We start from the raw sequence: 23964 nt of genomic DNA, 5'->3' as shown, positions 1-23964 counted from the left end.
GGAGGACATTAAAATGTGGATGAAGAGTGTTTATAAAAAATTTTATTATAAAATTGACAGAGTCTTCATTTTCAGAAATAACAATACATTTTACAAATAAGTATATAAGCAGCAGTTTTGTTTTTATTTGACTTGGAAAAAGTTTATTTAGAAACACCATGGCCTCTTCAAGTGTCAAGCATGCCCTCTTTTATGTTAGAGTGAGATTAAAGTACTGTGTAGTATGTTACTACAGATCAACATCTGAAATAATGTTTTAGACTCTGACAGCATTTTCTGCCTTGGGATGAACCTGAGGGTAGGTGAAGCTCTTTTGAAATGGGCCTTCCCTGGGATAAACTCAAGTCCTCTCTGTCTAGGCTGTGGGTGGGCCGTATTCATTCTCCTGTTTAGTCATTCAATAGCTACTTAATTTCAAGACATTGTGAAAGGAATCATAGGTGAATTTATTATAAATTCATACTCTGGGGAGGAAAAAAGCCACAAGTTTCTTTTCTGTACCATGCTACCTCTGTTATAGTTTTGGGTCTAAAATGTCCCCCAGAAGTCTCACGTGTTCAGAGATGGGGCTTTTGGAAGGTGATCGTGGTCGCAGGGGCTCTCAGTTCATCAGTGGATTAATCCATTTATGAGATCATAATTTGATGGCATTGTTGGGAGTTAGTAAAACTTAAGTGGGGCCTTCTTGAAGGATGTGGATCATAGGGGTATGAGCTAGGGGACTAAATATGGTCCCCAGCTTTTTCGCAGGCTCTTTCCCTTTCTGTCTGCTTCTTGGCCGCCATGAAGTGAGCATCTTTCCTTTGCTATCCCCTCTGCCATGATGTTTTTGCTTTGCTGAAGGCCTAAAGCAATGGAGCCAAGTAAGTGTGGACTTACCTGTTTGAAACTGTGAGGCTGAAGTAAAGCTTCCCTCCTTTAAGTTGTTATTCTCAGGTATTTGTACAGCAGTAAAAAGCTAATGCAAAAGGTTGTGTTGAGACTTAGAATGAGATGAAGTTATCCTTTGGAGAATGTTTCTGGCTCAGGCTAAATCAACTAAGCTCTGAGACCAAGCTAAAGGTCCCTGGTTACCTTCTAGGTACCCTCCTTGAAGAGCCCAGGCAGACACTTGTATCCTTTCGCTTTGCTCAATGACTTCAGTTTCATGGGAACCACTTATTCCATGAGGATTTGTTGAGGGCTGTTTAACTCGTGAAGGTGTAGAGATGGCTCAGAACCTGTCACAGGTTTAAATATAATTCCTGACACAATCGTGTTGATGAATTTGTTTTATACCTACATTTTCCAGTGCTCAGCCTTTCAAATGACACATATTTTCCTTGCTTTAAGGTCAACAGATGCTCTCCATGTTTTTCTTCTTGACTTTTGCTAAAGGGGCTCCTGAACTGCTACTATAGGATAGCTTCTGCTTACGCTTTGTTCTGTTGCTAAAGTTCTCTTTAATAAACTTTTGTGGTACTATTTGGTGGTTATTCAGCAAAGTCTTCATTTGGTTTCATTACACACTTCTTTTACCTTTATGCTTCTTCAGTGCTGAAAAGGAGCAAATTTGCTTGATAAAAAATGAGTTTAAAAAGATATTCTACAAATATAAGAGGTTCTTGTAATGAGTGAATCCATAGCGTTCTCTTCAGTAGTTCTGTTAGTTGTTAAAGGGGAGTGGCTTGCCCACTACAAAGAAAGGCTTACTGGGCTTAGAGCTTGTACTGGGGAAATTGAAATGGTAGAGTGGTGAGGGATGTGAAATAACATAATCAAGAGGCCCTGCTCGTATTCCTTCCTTTTCAACACAAGTATCTTGTTATATTTGCATGTGATTTTTATTCTTCCTTTCTTCTGTCTTTGAACAGATGCCAGGAATGATGATGGGTTAGTTCTGAATATCAACAGGTCTAGAAAAAGAAGTAGAAATTGGCAAAAGGGTGACTTTTCAGGAGGGAAGAAGAGGGAGATAGGTGTTGACTGCTGTGCGCACCAGGTATTTTCCTGGCCCCATGCAGTTTCAGGTATCTATGCACAAGAGCATTGTCACCTTATCTCTGTCTTTCATAGGTCTAGTGTGTTGCTTTAAGGGTAGGATGTGTTGTAAATATGACATAATCTCCCCCTAAAACTAAGTGTGTGTGATTTGGGGTGAGGGACATTAATGCCATGGTCCATTCTGAAGTGCCAAGGAATTACTGCATTGGTCTAATAAAGAAAGTTCCCTGTTGTCCATTGCGTTGTCAGTCTAGTGGATAGAGGTTATCCCTGTGACCAGAGGCTGGAATTCAGACACCAGTGCTAAATCAATTTGTTCTATCTTTGCAAAGGATGGGATAGAGTTCTTAGAAGTAGCTTCTCACATGCTGGAAAATATGGTGTTAGGTGACAAGTGGACATGGGGATGGAAGAAACCATATGGTGCCAGATAGGAAGCCGCAGGGCTTCATGGCAAGTGGCCCAGAAAACCAGGTGGTATTTTCTGATTGTGGGAATCCTTTAGTGTTATGCTATGGCTGAAGGCTGAAGCAGATTCAAGGAGAGAAAGCACTCCCTTAGGAGGGGTGTCAAAGAACTTGTAGAATTGCCAGAAAATATTAATATGGTCCTAGTGGGGAGAGGTTCATTCTGATCTACCAAGGACACTAAATGTTGGTGATTTTTATTGTATGGGTATTGTTATTTATCATTTGAGTCAGGTTGAAGACTGAGCCAGGGCCACTTTCTCAGCATCTGACCCTGCTGGATCATAATCCAGGGTGGTAGCAGACATGAGCAGTGGACTACTAGGTACAGCCTGTGCAGAATAGTAATTCAGCTTCTTAGTTCCCCACACAGCAATAAGAGTAAGTAAAGAAATACTTCTTCAGTTAAATTTAATTAAATACCCCAACCATAGGTACTGAGGCCAGAAGGTACTGACTTTTGCATCCTTGGCTTTTATCACTGGATTCATGAACCCTTGTGGGAATCCAGGGCAAGACGTGTTCTGAATAGAAGCCAAACTGGCTGATGTGACTTCTGACAAGGGGAATATAGTGGACCAGATGGATCCACCTTGTTCTGCCTCCAGTGGTGCTTTGATTCTTTATTTTTTTTTTTTCAATGTTTCAGGTGAACCATTTTATAAATAACAAGGACCTTATTGTAAGTTGATTTATAGTAAGCAGTCAACACTGTGCTCAATGTGTACAGATGGGAAGGATAGACAGACTATTTTCATTGTAATTAGTCATCTCTGTCATGAATGGCAGCTTCTCTGACTCTGTAGACTGCTGGGCGACTCTATAGTTTTGCTTTGTTGGGGGGCAGCATCTGATTCCACGGACGCTTTGTGTGGAGACAGTGCGCCAGTGTTGGTGGGCGAGACTGGTGAGGACTGTCATTGCAGGCATGTGCTGCATCTTGATGTAGTCTTACCTAATGCCTGGGAATGAGTCACGGAGTGGCTTGTTCATTATGTCCCTGAAATCTCTTAAGGGTCCAGGGGGACTGAGAAATGAAGTCGCCGTCCACCTATGAATGGAGCTCTTGGAGGGACTCAGTCATACTGAACAAACCAGGGTCATTGAGGGGTTAATGGAGACCAGAGTCGTGTTTCTCCCTACCAGGCCTGGAGAATATCCCATATACTGTGTTGTTTGACTCCAAACATCAAGTGACTCTGTTGAATTGATAAGCTGCCTTGCTGATAAAAGGCTAAAGTAAACCCAGCAACTTTAATGTATTTTTTTGTTCAGAGTAGTAATCATGGAGAGGCTATAACTTGAAGGTATGAATTTGGGAGGGAAACCTCTCAGCATTGCATTCTCTTTACATGGTTGGGGGTTGGATGGAAGTGGAGAGCACATTTTAAAGGCACAAGTTTCTCTTTTCCAGCACTTTGCTATTGACCATTGTTGACCACTGTTTAGTGTTTCAGGCTCCCCTGCTAAATCACCCAGCAGTTCAAGTTTTATGAACTCTGAGCTCAGTCCAGGATATGACAGTAGGCTTCTAGATTGATAGATGTGATAACATGTCTTTAGAGATGGGCTCCCCTCTTTTAAAATTTAATTTTAATACTTTGATGTCGCAATAAGTACAGATTGTATTCAGCTTTGAGTGCAGACTTGAAGACAGAATCTTGAGCACTAAAAAAATCTACTTTTCATGTTAAAAAGAAAACGCAAGGGAAGAGAAAAGATTTATTCATGTTACTAATATGACTTCATGGCTACAAGCAAGCTGCTCTGGGTCTCCAGGATGGCTTGTTATCATACTGGAAAGGGTGAGACGAATGTGCATTGACTACTTCGTGCAAACACAGTACCTATGTGCTATAATACATACAAGTGTGTTCTCTGTATGACTAAAAACAGAATTGTTGGAGTTTCATTGCCAATATAGTTTACCTAGTATTGCCTTGAATCTTACAGATTTAATGTTAAATTCTATTAAAATCTGTGGTCATGAGATGTTGTCATATTGGTCTCATTGCTAATTTTCCTTAAGACATGGCCTTAATTGGCAGCTAATCCCCATCCACACTGTTGAGAGAATATCCAATTGCTGAAGACTGGGTGGTGGTCCAACAAGATGAAAGTTAGTTGTACATGTGATGCTGGAGTTCATAAGGAATGTGGAAAGGGCTGTGAAGGGGACACTGGATTCACAGAAGAGTTCTCTGGCTACCACTGATTTGTCACTGGTAACATCACTGGAGATGTGAACTTTACTTTTAGTTCTTTTCATTCTTGTGGCAAATCTCATTTTGAGGGAGAGTCACACTTTTTCAGTTGCAAAATGTGCAGAGTTGAAGTCAATGTATTTTCAGTTTAAACATTGTGTAATCCAGCCTAAAATAGTTCCAATCCAAAATGAACAAATAGTTGTCTCAGTCACTTTTTTGTCACTGAGATACTGTACCTGATGCCCACAACTTAAAGGAGGAGAGGTTTATTTTGGCTCAAAGTTTGTAGAGGTTTCAGTTCATAGTCAGCTGACGCCAAAGTAGGTGACTTGGCAGAGGGGAATTGCTCACAGCATGGGGAGTAGGAAGCAGAGAGAGAAGAGAGGAGAAGAGGGAGAGCAAGCCAGACCCCGCCCCCAGTGTCCACCTCTCTGACAGACCCTGCTTCTTCTTTTTTTTCCCCCCTCATTGAGTTTATTGGTATATTTTAGGTATATAGTACAGTTACATTCATCATTGGGATCTTGTACCTTTATGTGACAGGTCTTGGTTCTCATTTTTTCCCCATTCCCCTGCCCACACTTCACCCCCCCTCCCACCCCTATTTACAAATACTTTATTTCCATTTTCTCATGTTTTTCTTCTTTTCCTTTATTTCCTTTCCCCTACCCTTCCCACTTCCCCTACACTGGTGCTAAACACTGGGAAAAAAGATCAAAACGAATCTTTTGCTTTTAAAAGCGTTTAGAAATCACAGCAAAAGAGAAAAACATGAAAAGTAAATAATTGAAAGGCGATTAGCTATTGTGGAGAGGAGGAGGAGGGAGGGAGGGATGCGTTTGGGGAAATAAAGGTAACCAGGGAAGACTGCTAGAAGAGGTGGCCCTTAAGTCAAGTCGTGAAGCGTAAGGAGGAGTTCTCCAGGGAAGCCTTCCCAGAAGAGAATAGTGTGTGCGAAAGCATGGAAAATAGGAAAGCACAACCTTCATGAAACAGAAAGGCATCTGGAATGAATGTGTAGCTGTCACATGGTAACATGCTTGAGGCATAAGATTATCATCAGATAATTTGGCAGATCGTCTATATTATAGTATTTTGGTTAGTAAATATCCAACTAAGACCATCAGTAAAAGGACAGTTCTTAGTTTTAAAAAATGGTCAGTGTTCAGCAAGCTTGGTTCAGTTTTTTTTGTTGTTGTTGTTCCTGTTTAAAATATTTGTACCCATACTAGGATAATGACAAAATGAATTAAATTTCATGTCAATATGAGATTTATTCCATAAAGCGGACATTCTTGACTAAATAGATCAGAGTTTCATAATGTTTCTCTGAACTAATTTTGTCATTTTGGGCCAATCAGGCTATCTCTTGCAACTGTACATTCCCTGGAGTGAGGGAATTGGATTGGTTTTAAATGACCCTATAAGTGAAAATTGTTGTCTTCATAAGCCTAGTTATATAGATGTAGTTCTGTAACAAGAATCATTGTGATAAACGCTTCCCGGTTTCAATTGTTTACAGTGAAAGTCTTGCAGTGGTTTATTGCTGCTCTGAATACTTCCCATGTTTTAGTCACTTTAGGTACTTTTCATGCATTGTCTCACTGAGTACTTAGAATAATGCTCAAAGATGGATAATACCATTTCCACTTTATAGTTGAAGAAGCCAGAGATTCAGACAATCTAAACAGATTGAGCTCGCTCAGGTGGTCATGTGGAAGCTAGGGGTTCAAACACTAATCTCTCTCTGTTGGTCCCAAAGTCTGTGTTCTTTCCACAGCACATCATTGCTACAATAATGTGGAAAGAGCAGGCACCCTAGTTGGAAATCTGAAATGCTCTGAAATCTGAAATTTTGAATGTCATGTTGACATTCAAGAAGTTTAGAGATTTAGATCTTGCAGCTATACATAGTAATTGGAAAAAGTCTATACAAATATTCCATTATCTAAAAACCTCAAAAATCTGAAACAATCCTGATCCCGAGCATTTTGGATGAGGGGTGTGTCACCTGTATTTTGTGTACATCTAAGAGGTGATACCATGGCTTACAAAAAGAAGTCTCAGTCAGGCATGGTGGTGCATGACAGTAATCCCAGCCACATGACTAAGGCAGGAAGATCTCAAGTTTGAGGCCAGCCTGGTTAATTTAGCCAAGACCCTGTCTCAAACATAAAATAAAAGGGGGCCGGGATTTAGCTCAGTGGTGCTGCTGCCTGCTTCGCAAGCACAAGGTCCAGAGTTCAATCCCTGCTACCAATAAATAGATACATTTAAAAAAATAAATGAATAAATGGGCTGGGTATAGCTTAGTGCTCGTGCTGGCATGCATGAGGCCCTGGGTGCAGCCCCCTGTGGGAGTGGGGGGAGGGAAGTCTCTCTGAAGGCAGTGCTTCACATTTTGAATAATAAAAAAGGAAGTACTTTCTGGTATGTTCATTGATGGGCTTAGGCATTTTACTACGTCCCTGGGGAGCATATCAAACACATAAAGAGGGTATTACTGTCTATAATAGGAAAAGACCTAGAAATTACCTGTTTGATAGTAATTGAATTGCCTGTTTTCCCTACCCTTTGACCCTACTCACTTGCATTTGGATTCTGCTTCCCAACCCACGATGCGGGCTCAAGATGTGCTCCGTTTACCAGGCCCTCGGCCTGTCCTCCTGTCCACAGGACCATTTCCTAACTCAGACCCAGTGGCCATCTCAAAGAGCCACTTCCAATTTAAATTAGCTCTTTGTCACTCTTTATCATCTCCTTACTCACCTCTCTGCTTTGTGTGTCTCTGGGATATATTTTTTTTTTTCATATTTTCTCCCTCTATTTGTTTTTGACTACTTTTCCCGATTCCCAGTGAGAGCAGAGACTTTCTTAAGCATTCACATTTGTCGCTGGCTCCTGGGTTAGTGGCTTGGTCACACTCGGCCCACCCTGCCTGCCTGAACATCCGTTGTCTATCACCTGTCTCTAGTATTCGTCCCCTCACTCTTGCTCTGCCCTTCCCTCCGTCCTCTCTCCTTTCTCTGTGTCTATAAAGTGGCTTAGCCATGTGAAGTTACAGAATGAAGCAGTAAGTCTGCTTCACAAGTGAGGGTGTTAGAAGAAGATCCTCTATTTTCTTCATAGTTTATTGTTTAATCCATGACCCCACCCATTGAACCCAGGGCCTTCACATTGAGCTATATCCCTAATTATTTATTTTGAGACAGGATCTTACTAAGTCACTAAATTGCCCACACTGACAATGAACTTACAGTCCTCCTGCCTCAGTCTCCCAGAATGCTAGGATCACAGGTCTATATCACTAGAGCTGATTGATTTATTGATTCTCCTTTTTTTTGGTACCGGGGATCGAACTCAGGTCCTTGCACTTGCAAGGCAGGCCACCTAACCGCTGAGCTAAATCCCTGGCCCCTGATTCTCCTGTTTTGTATCAATTCTAAGAGATAGCAAAATGCTGAGAAATTGAACTTTAATTTTAAATTTCCAGTTTGATAAATTGTTTCTTACTACCTCTTGTGTTTTTGTTTTCTTTTGCCAGGGCTGTGTGGCTGAGTGACAAAGATACCCTTCAGCCAGCTCACTCTGAATGCATGACTGAAAGATCACATTGAGTGTCTTACATCCACACTTCCTGTTCGGGTGAGTTTGAGTCACTCTGATATCTTAAAGATTGTAGAAGTTAGTTTCAGTGTGTATCTCTGCTAAATCCACACATTCCCATGTAGCTGTTAACTGCTTTTTGTTCAAGGATCTGGGTGGGGAAAGCCTAAGTAGATTTCTCAGTGCTGTAATTGAGGATCCTGCAGTTCACCGGTCTCCAATTCTGAGCAGTTTATTACAAATGCACTATACTCTTCTGTATGATCCTTCAATGTGGGTAGCTGTCAGGCCAAGCGTCTGGGACCTCAGATGGAGAAGATGCAGTGCAGGGAGTTCTGATTTCCATCCCTGGAATGTCAGATAGTGATTGAATACAGACTTAAACTCCAGACCAAATAGGACCTCATGCATGAGCACATCTGGAGTGTGTACTTTCTAGATGGAGTTGTAAGATCAGGTAAGTTTATCAGAAAAGGACATTAAGGAACTATTAAGATCAGGTAAGACTGACCTTAATGTTCTCTCACTGCAATGGAGGTCTTTTCCCATTAGATGGATTGGGGTTGCCGGTAAACACAAATGTGGGAAAGGCTCACAGTTCCCAGGCGGTGTTTGGAATGGCTCCCAGTGGGTTACCAGCTGTGAAAGTTTACAGGTTCTGGGGCTCATTCTTGTGTTGCTGAAGCACTTAGGAAGGAGAAACTTTCAGGCAGCAGTTTGCCCCATCTCTGTTTGGCTGTGTTGTGCCTTTTGGGTGTCAGTTCGAGGGACTGCCGCTCACCATCCTGCCTCTGCCATCCAAAGGCTGACAGCTGCTGCATCATCCTGTCTCAGCTCTCTGCAAAGTGCTTGCCTTCCCTCGTAGTCTTTTCCTTTGCATAGTTCTGTATCCATCTCTACTTCCCATGGGCGCACAAGCTCCACAGGGTAGGGAACTTGTCCATCTGGTTCACTGGCTATTTCCAGAGCCCAGAATGGTGGTAAGTGCGCAGCAGATCCTTTTTGATTTGAATGTATGTGTTTAATAGTTAAATGCAGCTCTTTATGTAAACTGCTTGGTAAGGATTCAGTTGTCTATTTAATAGTTTTTAAAAATGTGAATTATTATCTCACAGAATTAACAAGTCTAACATATATTTCATATATGAACAGGACATTGTCTAATGTCTCTAGGCATATTTGCAAATATATATATTAGAGGTAGAAATTTTGATTATTACTGACCTTTTATTGACTTTTAAAAAAAATCATCTACATTTAGATATTCAAAAGGAATATCCACTTAGCTTTGGAGAGGTGTTGTAAGGAAGAACCTAATATCTAGATTTATTTTCAGTCAGACTGCCTGAGTTCTTTGAATTTTTGTCTCTGACATCTCCTGGCTTAGCGACCTTGTACATAATATTTAACTCCTTGGTGCCTTATTTTTTTCTGTGGAATGGGGATAATAAAAGTATTTTTCTCAGACTGATTAATTATGTTAATATATGTTAGCATATTAAGTATGTCCATATAATGTATATTATATAACTCTGCTATCTTATTTAGTATATATTCAGTTTTTTATATATTTCATCTACTAACATGGTTTAAAATAACACAGTTGGGTACTGTTCATAATTGACACAAGCTGGAGAATTTTTTTGTATCACATTTATTTAGTTTGCATTGAAAACAACAGTCCATTCTTTTATTTTTTTGGTACTGGGCATAGAACTCAGGACCTTGTGCTTTGCAGGCAGGTACTGTGCCACTGAGCTATATCCCTGGCCCAAAAGTCCATTCTTAATCACTTAAAAGAATAGACTTGCTTATAGGAAATTATATTTTTAATCAGCTAATAACAATAAAACCAATAACAAACAGCTATTTTCTATGTATATAGCAATGCTGTTTTCTCTTTAGTACCAGGCAGACTTGTTTTGAGTTTTTCAAATGTACTTTTTATGTGACCGTAAGCAAATTATTGAACTTGATTTGTTCTCAATTTCCTCAGTTGGACGGTAGTGATGGCACAAAACTCAGAGGGGAAGTTTCCTCCACTCCATGTATTCTTGCCAGTAGAAGCATCAGATGCCATTTTCTGTTTAATTTGTTTTCTATTAGTAATAGTAGAAGAAAATTGAAAAATTGTTTTGTCGGGGTCTTTAATAGTAGAGGGAAAATTAATGATAGTTCCAGGGTTTTGTTTTCAAGAAAAACAGAGAGCATTTTCTGTGTGTGTGTGTGTGTGTGTGTGTGTGTGTGTGTGTATGTGTGTGTTTGCAGAAGAATACACATACAAGACTTAATTTGCAAACAAGTAGTTTTTGTGTCTTAATACAGTACTCAGGTTGTTTTACTCAGACATTTTGAATAGCCTGGAGGTATGTGAGTGTGACCACTAATCTGGATGCTTAAATTTTCCCCATGTCTCAGATACAACTCATTTCCTCCCTCAGTCCTCTGTGGGTGTGGAGAACAGTTGCCTGGCAGCACAGCTCCCATTCCTTCCCTAACATCAGTTGTTGGGCCTCTTGCACACGTGTGGACCTTGGAACTGATTTCCATTCTGTTTTTTCCAGTGGACCCCAACCCTCCTGGACTCCACGGCCCAGACACATAGACCTATGTCTGAGAGAGTGGGCTCTGTGCCTTCTGAGGCACATATTGACGTTTTAGGACTCCTCTGTTATGTTGTAATTTCTAGGGAAGAGCATACACAATCCGGCTTTGTTTGCTTTGCCTTTGAAGAGTGACTGTGGCTTCTAAGTGAAGATAGACCAGGAGGAGTGAAGATAGACCAGGAGCAGGGTTGGAGAGTGAGCCAGGGAGAGCCAGGGCCATTGTGTTCAGTGGCGTAGAGGGTGAGTGTGTGGAAGAGAGGAGTGGCATGTGTGCTGATAATGGAAGAAAGACTCGAATTGATTAGTGGACATTTTTAAATGATGGATTGATGTTGCTGGCAGACATTCTCGATTACAGACTGGCTACTTATTTCCCTGTGGAGTGTGCTTTCTAACACAACTTGAATTGCCCTTTGGTCATTGCATTTAAGTAAGAGAGAGTGGACCATCTGTCTGGATGCTGTGGGAGATTCTTAAATTAGAAGGCAGGTTAGGCACCTTCAGTGACCTGTCTGGTCTCTTCAGAACCTTAGATTCGATTATTCTCTGAATTAAATTTGTTAGGAGCCTTTCAGCTTAATGAGTTCCACTTCTATCCATAGAAAGAAGATATTGTGAGTTTACTGAGAGGCTGTGTAAGAAATGCAAATCTGGGCAGATTACTTGTACTTTTTGGGGAGGGGATCGAACTCAGGGTCTTGAGCTTGCTAGGCAGCCGTGGCACCACTGAGCTACATCCCTGGCCTGACTTGTACTTTTGAAATATTCCAGTGTGACCATCCAAGAGGCTGTAATTAGATGTATCTGGTGGCTGATATTTATAAGCTAAGATTTAGCAGCATGATTTTTTCTAACAAAAATTTGTTTTTACTTTATTGGAAAACTTTTTGTAGATTTCTTCTTGGTAGCATGAATTTTAATACATATTTTATCATTTCCACATATATGTGTGTGTGTGTACATATATATATATATATATATATATATATATATATGTATGTATGTATCACCGCTTATTCTATTTCAGAATTTATCATTATTCATTGTGAATTGTCAAAGTATCATATATTTAATTAGCATGTAATGACCTACAGAAAAAAAAATCACTGTAAAGGAAAACTTTTATGAAGAGTTAATTCCAAATCTTAATTTCTCTAACAATTAGTATGTGCTCCCTCTTGCAAAAATAATCACTTGGTTAAATTACTGGGGCTTGCTTGTTGTGTAATGTAAGCCAACACTTGCATTTTATAAATATTTGTGCTGTAAAAGCTCTCATTTTGATGATAATTGATGCCTTTAAAATAGTTTTGAAAACTTGCTGCCATTGAAACACTTAGAAAAAGTTTACATTATGGAAGTTAGATTTACTGAATCTTTAAAGCAATGTACCATGCTAATACTGTCACCTTTAATTTTCTTCACAGTGACTTTGCAAACATCATGGCCTTGCAGTTAATTTTGCTTTGTATTTTGTTCTCATTTACTCCATAGCCATTGTATGATTACAAACATTTTAGTGATGGCATCGTACAGGGTCCACAGAAGTGGTGATGTCGTTTTGGGAGAGCATTTCCATAGGGAGAAACTGCTCAGAGGCACGCCTTCATAATGGTGATGTGAGGTGAGGAGGGAGGACCCAAGTTACTAACACACTGTGTTCATCAGTGCTTTCTGCTTGCTTGTTTGAAGATTTGGCTGGATTGGCTAGAATCGACTTATATTAAATACTAAGTTTTAAAACTGAGTCACCTGGGCTGTGCTTCCTTCTTCAGCAGCCTTTGAAGGGGAGGCTGTTTTCTGACAATGAGGAACCGCTCTGGACAGGCTCCAGATCAGGAAAAAGTTTGTAAAAGCAACAGTTTGACCCATGAGACTGAGACTTACAGCAACAATTGCTGGGACTTCTGCAGTGTGGTTCCCTCTGTCCCTGTGGCCCCCATGGAACAGGAGATGGAGCCTGTGGCCAGCAGCATTGCATGGGTCTTGGTGCTGAAGTTAGCACCTGTGGGCTCTTCAGGTATTATCCTCTTGAGACCAGGAAGCCTAGAACATGGGACACGCTAGGAGGACAGCTGGGCAGCTCTCAGCATAAATGTGGTGATGGTTTGGCTTGATGAATAGTGATCATATGTGGGTGGCTTATTTTATTTATTTATTTTTTTATTGAGGCACCAGGGATCGAACTTGGGCCCTTGTGCTTGTGAGGCAGGCGCCAGAATCATTGAGCTAAATCCTTGGCCCAGGTGGCTTATTTTAAATAAAAGGATGAAACAGCTTCGGGTGCAAAGACCTGGATTGCAGCATATGCTGTTCTTCCTTTTACGTTTACCAGCATTCCCACCATCACTGTCATCTCTCATTCACTCATACATTTATTCGACAGGCTTTTTATCCACCAGGTGCCAGGCGCTTTTTGAAGTACTAGCCTTTTAACGGTAAATCATTTTAAGAAGATTCCTGCTTTGTGGAGTTTCCATTCTTTGCAGGACTTGTGTTAAATAACTTAGTTATTATTTTACTTAATGCTTCCACTAGCCTGGGAGGCAGGTAACATTAATCCCCACGTTACAGATTAAGAATTGAGACACAGGGAAGGGACCTATCCCTGTCACCCAGCAGTATCTGAAGCCAGGCACAAAGGACCCTCATGCTTGGGCCCTGGGGTGTTGGACCAGCTTCCTAGGGACACAACTGAGTGGCACATGAACTGTGTCAGTCATACATTTGTGTGGTTTCTGCATGCCACCTGAGAGACAGGCCTTCAGATTGTTCCACCTCTAGGCATGAGGCTCTGTGCACACTGTTGCTGTTCTCTGGGCTAATGTGGAAGCATTTGGTTTCCGAAATAGACTCGCTAGATTTGGATCTCTTAATGAAATGGAGAGAAAAATCACCTCCCCAAGTAATGTTTCTTAGGGTTCTGTCGTGAATGCCCCACACGCTTCCTTTTCTTCTAGTGTTGGCTTCAACTAAAACATTCTTGCAAGTGCTCTTCTCAAGTTCTGTGTTCTTGCAGATGCACCTTGTGGTAGCCTTGCTTTCCCGTCAGAAGCTGCTGGGCGAAGCTCCCTTTGGCATGGGAGGTATTGCTGTGTCTCTCGCCCATTGGTGTAATTGCATCAAGGTGCATGTCAACATTAGTCCTTAGGAGTCTTGCTGCATAAAAGCCTATAATTTTGGTATTTGCTTCATTTTCTTAAACTCTGACATGACTATAGCATAGCAATAAGGAATGGTGCTTGGTGAGTGTTGTATCAGTACCATTTTGTGTTTGACGTTAAACCCAAGGCCTGTGTCTGTTAGACAAGTGTTCCACCATGGGGCTACACCCAGAGTTGAGTCTTTGAATTTTATTTATTTATTTATTTATTTTGTACCAGGGATCGAACTTGTGACCTCGCGCTTTCGAGGCAGGCGGTGGCACCACTGAGCTAAATTCTCAGCCCTGAGTTTTTAAATTTTAAGTAGAGATGTTATTTCTTTTTTTTTTCCTCATTGAGTTTATTGGTACATTTTAGGTATACAGTACAGTTACATTCATCATTGGGATCATGTACCTTTACATGACAGGTCTTGTTTTCATTTTTTCCCTTACCCCTGCCCTCCCTTCAGCCCTTCCTCCCTTCCCTATTTACAAATACTTTATTTTATTTCCATTTTTTCATTATCTCATATTTTTTTCTTTTCCCTTATTTCCTTTCCCCTACCCTTTCCACTTTCCCTACACCTTTAGCTCTTTTTTTTTCCTATTTCACATTGTCAATTATACCATTAGGATCTTATGTACAATTATAGTTTTTCACACCAGAGAAACTATTTGGTATTAACATGTGTAACATTTATTTCACTTAGGAGTATATTCTCAATATGCATCCATTTTCCTATCAATGACCCTAATTTCTCATTCTTTATGGCTGAGTAGTATTCCATTTTATAGAAAAACCACATCTTCTTTATCCAGTCTCCAACTGATGGGCAAATGGGCTGTTTCCAAGTTTTACCTATTACAAACTGTGTCGCTATAAACGTTGGAAATGTTATTTCTGGCAGCTCATAGTACTTGAAATGGTCTTCTGAGGTGGGATTTGCAGCTCTGTATTTGATCCCAGAACTACCAAAAATAATTTCTATTTTGGGAGTCTGAGGGTTTGGCTCAGTGGTTCTGCTACCTGCCTTCCAAGTGCAAGGGCCTGAGTTCGATCGCTGGTACAAACAATTTTTTTGTGTGTTTTTTTGGTTAGTTTTTAGTTACTTATAGATTGGTGCACTTATTTATATTCACATTAGGCACTGTTATTATCAGCTCCATTTTATGATGACAAAAATCGGTTCCAGACAACATCAAAGTTACTGAGCTATTTGGACATGATGGTGCACATCTATAATCCCAGCATTTGGTAGGCTGAGGCAGGAAGATCATTGTGTGTTTGGGGCCACTCCGGGCTATGTAGAAAGTTCAAAACCAGCCTGGAATATATAGTGAGACCCTAATATTGGCTTTGAAACTTAGATGATTACAACATACTCGTATTTTTAATTATAATTCATGTTATTTTAAAACCCACCATTTTGGGGATTTTGAAAGGGGTCAAACCCAGAGCCTTATATGTAATACTAGGCAACTACTCTGCCATGTTGAGGGCTGGTTAGGAACCTGCCTTGCTGTGAGGTCCTACAGAAAGGTGAGGAATGGACACAGAGAAAGAGCATCAGTTTCTTCCTCAAAGTCTTCCAAAGACAACTCTGATGCATTTCCTGGATCTACACCCTCAGCTCCTGTGTCATTTCTTTTTCTCATTTTACATCTTCTATTTTTTCCGTGGAAAGCCTTATAAACATGGCTTTGTGAACATCGTCTGGGACAGTGGTGGCGAACCTATGGCACGTGTGCCACAGCAAGCTGAAAGCACTAAAAGGTTCACCATTACTGATCTAGGATATGCACGTCCTTTATTATAATTAACTTAGCAACAGTTTCGGTTTAGTCTCAACCATGCATGTAGTAAAACATGGGTTTTCATGGGTTAACTTACTGTTGGGTGTGCATATGTGTATAATTGTGATTTTTCCCTCCAACCTTTTTTATTGGGAAAATTTGCAAAAATACCAAAAAGTCCAAAGAACTGTACAATGAATACCCATAAACCTGCCACTTAAGTTCTACAATTGTTAACACTTGGCTATATTTGCTTCTGTGTCACTTTGCATGTGTGCCTCAGAATTGAATACTTGTTAAGTAGTTTATGTTTCTCAGAGAGCTTTGCCAAGGAATTTAATTTTAGATGCTTGTTAACACATATGTTGTGTTATATTATTATCTTAGAACAAAGCATTAAAATACCAAATCTAGTTTTATTATTTGAAAATATGCTGCTTTTGGAATTTTAGGATAGAGAATTAGATTGGTCCTACTTTACTATAGTTTCCAAGTCTAAAGAACTCGATGAACTTTTTTGCATGGTTTGAAATCCTCACAGTGACTTTATAAATTTGTAGAACAGAAATTACCAGAGTGGCCTCAGGGTAATAAAAAAGAGAACCAGACAATGAAAATCCATTTGAAGTGTCTGAGGAATGTTGGGAGTAATGCATCTTACAGGTAGTTCTGGCATAGAAGAATCTATATATAAAATGCATCAAAAGGTCTGAATTGTTTTAGAATCTGAAAACAGAAATAGACTATAGACATGCCATTTTTCTGTGCAGGTAATTGTTGTTCTGACACATTTTTTTCTCCCTGAGAAATAGAATCTCTTTAAAAATTTCCTCCTTCTGTCTGGCATAATTTCTCCCCTTCCTACTTAGGAATCTTCTTTTCCCTCTCTTAGAGTTATGTGGAAAGCTTTCTTTTGTGTGAAGTAGTATATTTTATTTTACCTTTTTTAAAAAAAAATAACAGAAATGATAGTTATAGCTAAAGGAATAGGAGCTCTTTGTCTTAACCACATTCTTAGTTCTTCTATATTCATCTAGAGTCTTTAAAAATACACACACGTCAAATTAGCATTTGGGGAATTTCTACATTTTATGTTGTGTGGCTTGGTTTCCATGGTGACCTTCTGACTTCGATCCCCAGGCCTGTGGTTCCCTAGGTGGTGTGTCCCCATCCTCCCTCTGCTTCCTGCTGCTGACCAGCTTTGTACACTCGGCAGTCACTTAAAGCTTCTGTTTCTTTATCTGTAACTGGGAGGAATTGCAATCTAGTTTCTTCAGCTCTACTCCACCAGCATAAAAGTTTCGTGGTTCTGTGTCCACTTTCCAGTTTTCACGGTAGTTAGAGTAATTTTTATATTATTAGGCTGATGATCTTATATAATGGCTTTTATTTGCCAGTTGAGATTGATACCTTCAAGTATGTATTAAACTATGTATTGAAAAAAAAAAATTCTGACAGGCGTGGTGATGCATGCCTGTAATCTCAGCACTCAGGAGGCTGAGGCAGGAGGCTGAGTCAGGAGGACTGACTCGAGTTTGAGGCCAATGCGGGCTATGTAATGAGTTCAAGATAAGCCTGAACTACAGAACAAGACCTTCTCTTCAAACAAAACAAAACAATAAATGAAAAAAATTCCATTTGTATGCACAAAGATGTATGCATGTGTGTATAAAGATATATTTTTTTCAATCTAAAGAAGTAAAAGCTTATCTATCTATTGTAGAATCTCTTGTTGCATATGTAGAACCATTCACATTTTTAAAAAATGAAAATATTATTTTACAAAGCTCTTGCCATGTTTGTTCAGGTTAACTTGTATATCTGGACACTTAGCATATGATATGTACATCCTGAAAACTTCTGATTAAACTGTTTTCTGTAGAAAATAATTTCAAAAATTAAAAAAGTATCACAGAGACGTGATCTGTTCTTCTATTAGTTGTCTCCATCTCTTCCTCAAAACACTAATACAAAATGGTCTAAAAATGTTGCTTTCATTTTGGGGCACTTTTGATATTTAAGATTTTTTCATGAAAGGATATAGCAAGACTTGAAAACACATTGAGCCTCTGGTATACAACTTTATGGTAATTTAATGCATATTTTTTATAAAATAGCACCATGTTGAGGTAACAAGGACTTCCAGTATAAGGCTCTGCAGTTTAGCTAGCTTAGAAAATGGAATAACTCCAGCAAAGAACATAGGGTAAGTATATACCCAATATTTTGCAAATCATGAAATAATTTTTAAGACCCTCTCTTGAGGCAGGGTTTTTATAACCATAACATTCCAGCTGTGGTTTTGGGAGCAGAATGTTTACTACCATCCTGAATACAAGGATGGGAAGTGTGTATTCTCACTGCTAAGGATTTAAAAAAGAAGCAGAGAGGCCCTTCAAGTGAGTAAACCTTTATTCAGAAAACTGTAGAGCTGGGTTCATATGGAACTTTGGTGGTAATTGTGGAATGCAGGCCAACAAGAGGCCAGTCATGGGCAGCCGGGTGTCTCAGGCGAGATGGCAGGCTGTCCCAGCTAATCACTTCAGGCAGCCCTTAGAAAACCACTTTCTGGTTAAGTCTGCATCATACTGTTCCACCAATGGAAAAAATTGAACATGATGAGGGTGTGTAGCTAGCAGACAAAAATATATCCAGCATTGCACAGAATCTGTTTTTAGCTCTCAACGGCTGAGCATTTGAAGTGTTAGACACTGTTTCCTGGCTTACCATGGGCAGAAGGAAGAGAGAGTTCGAGGATGTGGATATAGATTCTGGCTATGTAAAACTTTTTCTGTTAACTAAAGGACCCTGAGAAAAACTGGCTACATCCAAAATTTGACAAAGGTAAGGCTATAAGTGTCTGTTTCCCTCCTTCTAGAGCTGAGGCTTAATTTTATATTTGAGGTACAAATGTTTCAGGAAAGCCCCTTTTGTCAGTATATCTTTGTGTGCTGGCTTTTTGTTTTATACTATTTTGTAGTTAGGCAGCACATGCTGCTGAGCATACAGGAAATTTGAATAACTATATGCTTTAAGATACTAGGATTTCTTGAAGTTGCCTGCCATATTTTAGGAATTAAGAATTCTCCAAAAGCTGGTTTCATGGATTCCTTTTTATCTGATGTCTCTGGAAAGTGCCATTTCTCGGTCTGATCATGTTAAAACATTAATGACTGCCTATCTTTCCTAGTCAGTTCTTTCAGAGTGGAATGAGAAATTAGAATGTGACTGAGATTGGATTTTGTAGGTTCCTGGTTATAATTTCACCAGCCTTAGTAATTAGCTGAGTGGGCTTTTCAGTTGAAGAGTTTATTTTCCAATTTACAATTTCATATTCACTATTTAGTATTGTTTGTCCTTAAGTTTTGTTCCAAACTTTTTTTTTTTTCGTACTGGGAATCGAACTTGGGTCCTTGTGCTTACGAGGCAGGCAGCAAAACAACTGACCTAAATTCCTGGCCTTTCCCAAACTTTTTGAAGGAGAGAGAAATCCTTCATAATCTGAGAGGAATCCTTCATAGTCATATCTGGTTTAGGTAGAGTCATCCTTAAAGATTGTCATGAAGCCAGGCTGCTCCTATCGAGGCACTGAACCCAAGGAGCTCAAGTTGTTTTGAACAAGAGCACGTGTGCTGATCAGCACTAATGGAGGAGCCCCAGCTTCCGTGTCGCTCTCTCTCGGCTTGACATTAATTTGTCCCAGCATGTAATTCTCAGAAAATTAGTAGGTGGAGAGACAGAAATAGGAAGCTTTACTGAAGTCATTGTAACTTGGAAGATTATTTTTAGAATTTCTGGAAAGTATGGGTATGGCTGTGCAGCTGCTGGAGTTTTTCCTAACAAATTTCAGCATTTTACTGTGCTTTCCAGTCCTCCTCAGCCATTCTCAAATGCTAAGCTTACCTGCAGTATAACGATGCTATGAGTTATTTTTGGGTGGGCAGTGTGTGCTCCTTTTCAGCTGTACGATGGTTGTCTTCTCTGTGCCTGTATTGTGTGCTCTCAGCCCCTTCAGTTCCATTTACAGAAATGTCTCAGGAATGAGATGGAATGGTGAGCGAGGGTGACTGAAGTTAGAATTGATAGAACTGGTCACTTTTTATTAAAGAATTTTCCTTTTAATCTAACAACTGCTGCTCTGGCAGAGCTGGCGGCCATTCAGAGCCGGAACAGAGTGAGGGCTGCCTGCCTCCTTCTCGGGTGAGATTAACACTTATCAATGACTTTGATTTCCACCAGAGCTTGCAGACAGAAGATGAAGTACATTCCTACTTGAGTCCGTACTCCCAGTGTTGGGAGTGCATGCAGATAACACCTCCTAGCACTGTTTTAGTGTAGACGGAGAAACTCACAGAGCCCTCTGTCAGGCCAGGCCTGTGGGAAGGAGGCTTGGAGGTGCGAGATGATAACAGTTAGGGTCTTCAAGAAGAGGTTATCCTTCCCCTGTGGACCCTCACGTACCACTGAGTAAGACAGATGATTGTGCCCTGGTGGTCCCAGCTTGTGTTTGAGCAGAGCAGTGTTTCATTCTGCGAAGTTAGTACATGGTTTCAGCAACCTCCTCCTGCCGTAAACATCCAATGAAAGAACCCAGAGCTCATGCTCTGACAGTGCATTTTACTGGGTCTGTATGAGTCACTAGGTCTGGCCTACTTGCGATGTTTACTTATGTGATGATAATAAATAGGGTGAGTGAGATCTCTTAGCTCAACTGTGAAATTTTTTAAAATCACTTTTTAGTGAACATTCAGAAGAAGGCCATTTCGGACCTTCATTTTTAATTTGTAAGGGATACTTTGCATTTTTCTTTCATAATTAAACATACATTACATATAAGCCAAGGCAGGAAGTGAAGAAAAAAGAAAGAAATAGCAGTAATAATTTAAGATCGGGTGAAGGGAGGACAGGGGTAAGGGGAAAAAATGAGAACCAAGACCTCTCACGTAAAGGTACAAGGTCCCAATGATGAATGTAACTGTACTGTATACCAAAAATGTACCAATAAACTCAAAGAGAAAAAAAAAAGATGGGTAAAGTAATAATACTATTAAGCCTGAATTTCTAATGATTAAATTTTCATAACAGTGCTTTTCTCATTCCTATTTGAAACAGGCTTACGGATGTTAAGATTTAATCATGTCTCAGGAATATATTGTACACTCCATTTTCAGTTGTAGTCAGGAGTATTGTAGAAAAAGGATCTTAGAGATGACAGTGGGTGGTAGATCATTTTTTAAATTGAAAAAACTGAAAAAAAAAATCACAGAACTGAAATGAAATGTCCAAAGTAACAGTGGTAACAGTGATGGTTAGCTGCCCAGCTTGAATGAGATCCTGGGTCTGTCCATCCTTTTTCTTACATTACCCTTTCTTGGGGATACTTTGGTATGTCCCATCCTGATGTCTTAGTAAATCAATAGTGACTGGTACAGACATACACATATTTGTATCACATATAGATACATGTGTGCATATATATATCTATATATATATATCTATATATATAGATATATATCTATATATCCACATATACACACTTTAACCCATTTTATGCCCTTAGTTCCTCTCAGCCTTTTTGTTTTGGTTTAGTTTTCCACCTTCTTACCTGTCTACTTACCAACTAGACAGATGTAAAGCTCTAGTCAGAGCTTTTCTTGGGCATTTTTTTCCTGGAGCCTAATGAAGTGTTCAGAGTTGTCCACTCAGACAGTGGCCATCAACTCCTGTTACTGCCAGAGAGAATTTTAGATTAAAATGGGTAAGTTGCTCTAACCTATTTGATAAATCAGCTTTGATTAGAATTCATGCCTGTTTGAGCCTTAGATTAAGAGGGTTTTTTGTTCGTTTTTTTGTTTGTTTGGACCTTAGATTAAGAGGGTTTTTTTGTTTTGTTTTGTTTTGTTTTGTTTTCGTGATCACATTCCAATAGAGACTGTTTAGGTTTTGTTAGTTCTGGCTTTAGAGGAGACACTATGGAAGGGAATAGAAACATAGCAAATGAGCTTTGGCTTCAGGACCAAAGTAATGTAAGGCACTTTTGGAAAAATAAAGTTGCATACAAAGTGGCAGATTAAGATGTCATTTCCAGTCCAGGAAAGGGATGTGGAGGGCACACTGATAGTGTCAGGATGGACTTGATCCAGGGACTTCAGTGAAGGCTGGCCAGTCCTTAGGACAAGCCTGGAGATCATGATAAGCCTCATCTCCAGCCATGACACATGACACATCTCTGTAACTGAAGATTTGTTGAAGTAGGACTTCCAGTGTGGGGATGTAGAGCAGAGCTAGAGATAAGGAGGTTATAGGATGGTAAAGCCAAAAGCTCAAATACATATGATTTAAGGCGTTTGAAGAAACTAACTGGGGAGAATGAAAACAAATTTGTTTTCAAAGTCCTTTGTGATAGCACTGAAGATGGAAAATGTGTCTTACAGGCAAGTGAGAGGAAACACATAGACAGTAGTGGTAAACCGTGGACAGCGTGTGGTAAGCATGCTACAAACAGGGGCGAGCAAGAGCTTCATGAAAAGTGTGCATAGATTAATTCCATTGAAAATTGGTAGGTGGATCACAAATGAATCAAAGTAACAAAACAAATGAAATACCAAACAACAGCAGCAATACTCTGTTTTGACCTTCCTTTGTCTAGCTACTGTCCAGCTCCCCTATTTTCATTTACAGTAAAATTCCTTGGACACATTGTCTCTGTTCACATCCTTCACTTCGTTGACTCCATGCTCAAACACACTGTACTCGCCTTTCTCCATCCTCAGTCTACTGTGGTCCAGTGTACGTGCTAAAATCTGCTAAATCTGGTGCTTCCTTTGCAGTTCTTGTAAATTGAATGAGGCGTTTGATCTTTGCTCTGAAGCACCTTTTTCACTTGACTTTAAGGGCAACATATGCTCCTTGTTTCAGTTCAGTTTACTGGCTGCTCTTTCTGTTGTATTTATGTGTTTCTTCTTACCTTGATTGCTTTATTAGAGGTGCCCAGGACTCCTGGGCCCTCCTGTCCTCTTTTTGTGTCTTACAGTGTGTCCAGTTTGTGTTTCAGTACCATTGTCATAGGTGTAAGGGGAACACTTGCTGTCTTGCCACCTTGGCCCTAACTCCAGACTTGCATGTTCAGTTCACCACTCAGTATTGTCACGTGAACATCTGGTAGACACCTAGCATGTCATGTCTAGCCCCAAATTTCTTTTATGTGGGTTAACTTACCTTTGCTTTGATAAAATGCCTAAGAAAAGCAACTTTAAAGGAGGAAAGGTTTATTTTGCCTCTTGACTTGAGGTTTCATTTCATCGTGGCTGGCTCTTTTGGACCTGAGGTAAGGCAGAACATCTTGGTGAGAATATATGGAGGACCAAAGCTGCTCATTTCATGGTGATCAGGAAGAAGCAGGGGTCCTATATCCTCTTCATGGCATACCCACAGTGACCTTATTTCCTTTCACTAGTTGCCTCCTCTTAAAGGTTCTACCACTTTTTAATAGTGCCACAGACTGGCAACCAAGCCTTTAGTATATAGGCCCTTGGAGAACTTTCAAAACCCAAACCATAGCATCCTCCCTGCCAAGCCTGCTCTGACCCGCTTTCCTCATTCCTCCAGTGGTGCAGACAGAAAGTCACAGAGTGGTCCTGGACATCACTCGCCATTCACTTTCATTCCCTGGAGAGTCCTGTGGACTGTCTTCTGTTGTGACCAGAGTCACCTTCTTCAGAATCCCAACTGCCTCATCTCTCACCCGAATTGTTGTCATAGCCTAGCAAAGCTCCTGCCTTCCTGTGCTTGGGCTACAATGTACAGCAGCCGCAGCGGTCCTTCAGTAAAGATCTGTCCCATCGTGAGTTCCCCAATTCTGACTTTTCATCTCGACATGAACACCACAGTGCTTCAGGTGTCCCTCCAGACCTCTCCTCCGGCTCCTCACCCTCTCCAGCCTCTTGTCCTCTGTTCCCCCATCCTACCGTGTTCCAGCCAACCTGGCCTCCTTTCCATTCTACTTCCCTGGGCTTTTGTACTTTCTGTCACCTCAACTTGGAATGCTCTTTCCTGGAACCCACATGACCTGCTGCGAGTGTTTGTAACATCATGATGCCTGAACGTTTTCCTCTGGCCTTCCTCAGTTGCAGTACCTGCCCCTTTGGCTCTGTTTC

At 40.3% G+C, this 23964-nt stretch overlaps 1 protein-coding gene across 1 annotated transcript in view; it reads left to right on the top strand.

Annotated features, from left to right (window-relative positions):
- Positions 1–8201: 8201 nt before the first annotated feature.
- The window catches only part of Tiam2 (TIAM Rac1 associated GEF 2), a 129537-nt gene continuing 113774 nt past the window's right edge, over positions 8202–23964 (top strand). Inside the window, exon 1 of the mRNA XM_033763161.1 lies at positions 8202–8302. The gene's annotated coding sequence lies outside the window, so the exon portion shown is untranslated. The remainder of the gene's footprint in view (positions 8303–23964) is intronic.

Source organism: Fukomys damarensis, unplaced genomic scaffold, assembly GCF_012274545.1.
Source record: "Fukomys damarensis isolate Sample0158 unplaced genomic scaffold, DMR_v1.0_HiC HiC_scaffold_14, whole genome shotgun sequence".
NCBI classification, from domain to species: Eukaryota; Metazoa; Chordata; class Mammalia; order Rodentia; family Bathyergidae; genus Fukomys; species Fukomys damarensis.
This window is presented reverse-complemented; position numbering and strand designations above follow the sequence as displayed.